Here is a 5,840-nt window from a genome sequence, read left to right on the forward strand (position 1 = left end):
GAGAAGGCTGCGGGGATACCTTAGTGCAGCCTGTCAGTGCCTCAAGGGGCCTTTCCAAAAGCTGGGGAGGGGCTGTTCAGCAGTGGCTGTGGGGACAGGACAAGGGCTGATGGGTTACACTGACCGAAGGAGATTCAGACCAGAGAGAAGGAAGAGATTGTTTGTGCTGAGGGTGGTGATACCCTGGCCCAGGTTGCCCCGAGAGGTGGGAGAAGCCCCATCCCTGGCCCCATCCCAGGTCAGGTTGGCCCTTGGGGCTCTGAGCCCCCTGCTCTGGGTGCAGATGTCCCTGCTACCTGCAGGGAGTTGGGCTGGGGGAGCTCTGAAGATCCCTTCAGCCCAAACCACTCCACGATTCTGTGATTCTGTAATTTTAGTTGGGTTTCAGCGGGGCAGTTGTAACCCCGGTTAGAGTTTGAGGTTTAAGGAGCACTTGGTGGGAACAAGTCTTGCAAGAAAGGCCTTGTGATACTCCCAAAGAGTACAAAACGTTCATCTTTGCACACTCACACAGCTTCTCACAACTCCCAGCCATGCTGCAAGCCTCCTCACACGCTTCTGACTAATTTAGGTCTGACACACAGTTAAGTCCCCCGTCTGTGTCCTTCCTGAAGTGACCCACTGACATTTGGGTTGATACAAATTTACAGACAAAGTCTTATGATTCTTCAAACAGTTCCCAGATCCTGTTTACAAATTCTTTCATGCTTTAGATCAGATGCGTCAGCACGAGCCAGGACACCTTTCATTGCTCCGGTAGCGCAAAGCAGCCGTAAGCCCAGTTTAGTCAGCCAGTTAAAGTGGATTTACTGGTGCTCTGGGCTCGAAGCTGCTCAGCCAGCCAGCGGATAAGGGTGAATAGTGTCTGCATGTGGCACTCGGCAGATGGATCCTTACGAAAAGTGCATACTTTCCTAAGAGAGATGTTTGTGACACTCCATGCTCTCTTCCTTCCGTAAACATTGTGCGTTTTATGGAAAGCAGCTGGATTTGCACCAGTGTCAGAGAGATAATGGTCTGTGCTGGTCTTGTTCTGAAGTTACAGGTGTCAAAGACAGTCAGGAAAAGGCTTTTTCCTTCGAAGGTGCAAAACGGATGTGGCAAGAAAACTGCATTTTAGATGTTCAGCCTCTTCTATCGGAGTGTCTGGGCACGTTAAAATCTTTTTCACATGGCTTAGTGTTTACTGGTGTCAGAGGTGGACAGGCTCAGAGCAGCTGTTTGGCTCATTAGCTCTCAGACAAGGAGAATGTTTGTCCTGGGAACAGTATTTATAACCTTCCTCAGCAAACGAGAGCCAAGATATTTCAAAACACGGGTTGTACTGGAGGGATGTCTCTCCTCCCCAGCACCCCACCGCCAAAGTTTCTCTCACTAGTCCCTGGGACGGCCGGGAGTCCAGCAGGGAAAGTACTGGAGACTGGATAGACCAGTGCTGCTTCTGGGTAGGGTAAAGAAAGAAAAACTTCCTTGAACTGACAGATCCGTCATGTTACCCGGCCAAAGCGAGGCCAGAAAGCATCAGTTCCCTCAGTTATTCTGACGTCCTGCCTCAGTTCACCTTCTGCAAAAGGAAGGAAGTCCACCAGCCCAGGGGAACAGGTATCTCTGTCCTATCTGCACACCATGAGACTCGGCAGCAGAGCACAGCACGGAGCATGCAGCGGGCACCTTACAGGGCACAGCCAAAGCTCCGTGGCCTGGCCTGACTCCTTCCTTAGCCCCGAGTGCCCTGTGTCCTGTCACACTCACCCTGGCACCGCACTCCGTTCGTCCGTCCTCCCCTCCTCCAGCCCAAGGCACCTCATGCAGCCATCTCCAGGCCCGAAATGGGAACCACTGAGTAACACAGCCAAAACGTTCGGCTCACAACACAGCGAGAAAAGGGAAAAGCATTTCACATGAGAGAGGCGAGGCCCCGGTGGCACCTCTGACCGTACCCAGCCAGCTGGCTTCTCTCTTTGCTTCACTTCTCATTTTCATTGGGGGCAAAATCTCTGTCCTGTAAGGAGCTGACCTTTCCGCTCAACTTCTCGTCCCCTCCTTGTCTTCCAAATCGTATATAAATAATTTCAGTGCTATCGGACATTTACCTGTTCTGAGCAGAGTGCCTCCCAGCCACAAAGCACCTTGCAGAGTTTAGAAGTGTGGCCACAAATCCCCAGGGAAGCAGCTCTCTGCCCCTGGCCTCCACGTGCAGCAGGAGGAACCTCACCCGGAGGAGAGCGGCGACGGGCTGAGGCCACACAGCAAGTCTGCGCCGAGCCAGGAGCGCAAGGCAGCTCTGCCTGCTCCCCGCTCCCAGCCTGCACCAGCCGGAGCTTTTCACTGGCACCGACAAGACGAGACGGATATTCCAGCGATTCCAGTGAACAGAGAGAGCCCTCTCCGAGCCGCCGCACACTGCCATGTGTTCCCCTGCTGTCAGGGGTTATCCGTGGAATTCCCGACAAGGACCTACAGGCACGGGCAACATCTGCCGCGGGCTCTCTCAAGGGGCTGAGCACAGGCTGTTTTTAGACTTTTGTTTATTTGAACAAGTTCATTGCTTGCCAGCAGTGCTCCCCCCTCCATGCACACCCCCGCATGCTCTGGAGCCGGGGAGCAGGGACCTCCCATCCCACACAGGCGGCTTTGTAAGGCCCGGCTCCACAGGAGGCAGTCCTCCCCTTCTCCTGGAGCCAGCTGCTAAAAGCAACACTGAGATCAGACAAAAGCCTTCACCCAGCCATCAGGCTGGGGAACACAGGGGTTGCTGTCCCAAGTCAGACCACTGGCCTGACAAACCCAGCATCCTGCTCCTGGCAGTGACCACCCGCCCTCAACACTTCAGAGGAACACGATTTCCCCTTCCGCAGATGCCTCCAGCCAGCCAAGCAAGGCACGGATAAAGGTTCCCTTTCCATATGGCCAACCAAACAGGAAAGGCTGAGCTCCCGCTGTCCAGTTGTGTCCCAGAAGTCCCACACACTGGCTTCAGATCGAAGCAAGGTGACATGTTCGGAGTTGAATGAGGTCTTGAGCTGCCACACAGACCAAGGAGGGCAAAGCCCCAAATTCAAAGATGATGCAAGATGTTGGAAAAGCCCCAGGGTTAGGAGCTGCTCAAGAGCTCGATACAGGCACGGCACCGAAGTGGATGAGAGCACACGAGACTAAGCCTGGCTGAAGGAGAGGATTCCTCCTGGCGGAGTGACCATTGCCCTGCCTGGCCCTCCTCAGGTTCTTACTCTGCTCCAAAGCTCTCCCTGCACTTAGCTCTTCACTTCAGCAAAGAAATCATCTAAATGGGAAAGGAGAAAACACAGATCTGAGAGATTTTAACTCCAAGGGTCAGCTCTTGGGTGTTCAGGGAACTCAGGAGCCCTGTTGCTGTCTCACTTGTTTGCCAGTTTAAAGTGGATCCATTCACATTCGCAACTAAACCCTTCTAAGTCAGAGGTTTAGTTCGTTCACTCCTAGAACCGCCTGTTCTGGAGATCTGAGGTGCTGAAGATGAACTCAAACAACTCTCGCTCACTGAACAAACCTCTAACCTTATCACACTGGGTAGCACCTTGGCTGCTATCAACCAGCTGGTGGATACAAAACCGACCTCTAAGAAAGACTCACGTGCTGCAGGCTTTGGTGCTGCCAACTGTTGCCAACAGACTTCCCAGTGGCTCTCAGCGATGTCGGCGGCCACGCTGCAAGGTCAGGGCATGCTCCAGAGCTGTCAAGATGACACGTCAGTTAAAAGTGAAATGAAGGTCAGCAGAGAGGTCTGGAGAAAGGAAGCCTGTTACAGGTTGAGTGTGATCCCAGGAGGGAGCTGCAGTTGCTCTGCCAGGCGTTATGAGATCAACAGAAAGAGTGATTTAGCCTGACCGTGAGAAAAGGACATCTCTGATCTTGCCCTGCTCAGCAGCAACCCACACCCCCCACGCAACAGGGAGGAAGAGGAGTAAAGCAAGCTCACAGCCTAGGCACCCAGTAAAGGGACTCAGTGGGTCCAGACCAAGAGAGCAACCCCAGCTCTGTTCACCTTGTTTGGGGTTACGGGCTCCCGCTCTGACCCTCCACTGGGAACAGCAGTAGCTTGTGTTCAGGGGGGCCACTCGGAGCTCATCCTCTGCTGCAGCTGTTCTGTGTGACAAACACAGGGCCTGCGGTAACTGCAGTTACACATTGGCCTGATTTTTAGCAGCATTAGCATCTAGGGGAAACTAGGAACTCATGTCACTTCGGGCTAAATCTGAACAACAGAGAAAATAAATCACAACAGGCTTCACCCACATACTTTTCTGTGAAGAAAATTGTTTACAGAGGATATTACACTCCAGAATAAATCTGGGATAAACAAAGTTGAACTCTTACTCTGTCCTTCTTCCTGAGAAAGTCTTTTCAAGAGCGAGCCAGCCCACCATCCACTCGCCCCATACGCCCTGTTTAACCCCTTGCAAATATCAGTGCAGACATCATGCAGGTCCATCCCCTCACCCTGCACTACTCAGCTGTGCTGGTGGTTGCAAACATCCCTTCCCTTGCTTCTCTGGACAACATACACCTTTCTCCAAAGACAGTAGAGCTGCTGCCTACCTGCCAGCTACCGCCTCTCCTGGCAGGCCCCAAGCATCAGCAACTCCAGCAGAAAGCAGGACAAGATGAAATCAGTTTGCAGGAAGCACATTTCAGACTAGGGCTTCTCTTTCCTGAATGCTTTCACCACAGAGATTTTATGAGAACACCTTTACGGCTTCCCCAGTAACCACCAAAACATTGTCACCTCTCGGACCATTACTCAGATACATCCAATATTTATAGAATCATCTAACAGTTGGGTTGGAAGGGACCTTAAAGATCATCTAGTTCCAACCCCCTGCCACAGGCAGGGACACCGTCCACTAGACCAGGTTGCTCAAAGCCCCATCCAGCTTGGCCTTGAATGCTTCCAGGGATGGGGCATCCACAACCTCTCTGGGCAGCTGGGTCCAGCACCTCAGCACCCTCACAGTGAAAAATTTCTTCCTTCCCTCTAATCTGAACCTCCCTTCCTTCAGTTTAAAGCCATTACCCCTTGTCCTATCACAACATGCCCTTGTAAAATGTCCCGGTTTGGAGCCATTTATTTTGCACTGGTGACTTGAGAGCCTGTCCACTGCTGGCTGAGCACGCTCCAAAAAGTCCCGTGTCAAGGTGCACAGAGGTGCACTTTAAAAAATGAACAGTAATGCACTGATTCCTGAGCATGCAGGACTTTTTAAAGTCGCATTCCTGAACTGCAGAGCACTTTCCAGTCTCCATGTGACCTTTTCTTCCTGCAAACCCAGAGCCGCTCTGTGAGCTTGTTGACCATGGCAGAGCTTTTACACCCAACGAACAGCAGCGCTTTCTACCCGGTGACCAAACACTGAAGACACAAACTGTCTCCTTGGATGCAAACACCCAACCACACACATATGTCCTGCTCGCTCCTGCAGCCAAGACTCACTTTGGGGTCCTTGAGACTCAAAGCAAGGCAAAAAAAGAGCGTCTCTTGGTCCAGGCTTAGCCTCCAGTCGCACAAGCCTTCGTTTCAGCAGAAGTGCTAGCTTAAGCAGCTCCCATGCCACCCTCTCACTGTCTCTACAGCTTGTTTCTGCAGCTGAAATACAGATTAGGGAACTGACCTGGAATAAAAATAACCGAACAGAAAGAAAAACAAAAGAAAAGGTGTGTGGGGGGGTTGTTCTTTCTTCTTTTTGATTTGCAATAGTTCCTACCTGGGCCATCACACAGCCGTGCAAAAGCTCCAGCAGGATGAGAGAGGGGAGCAGGGCAGTCGCAGGAGCGATCAGCTGCAGCAAGGAATTCTGGAAGAG

The sequence above is a fragment of the Buceros rhinoceros genome, unplaced genomic scaffold (assembly GCF_000710305.1).
Source record: "Buceros rhinoceros silvestris isolate BGI_N320 unplaced genomic scaffold, ASM71030v1 scaffold17865, whole genome shotgun sequence".
NCBI classification, from domain to species: Eukaryota; Metazoa; Chordata; class Aves; order Bucerotiformes; family Bucerotidae; genus Buceros; species Buceros rhinoceros.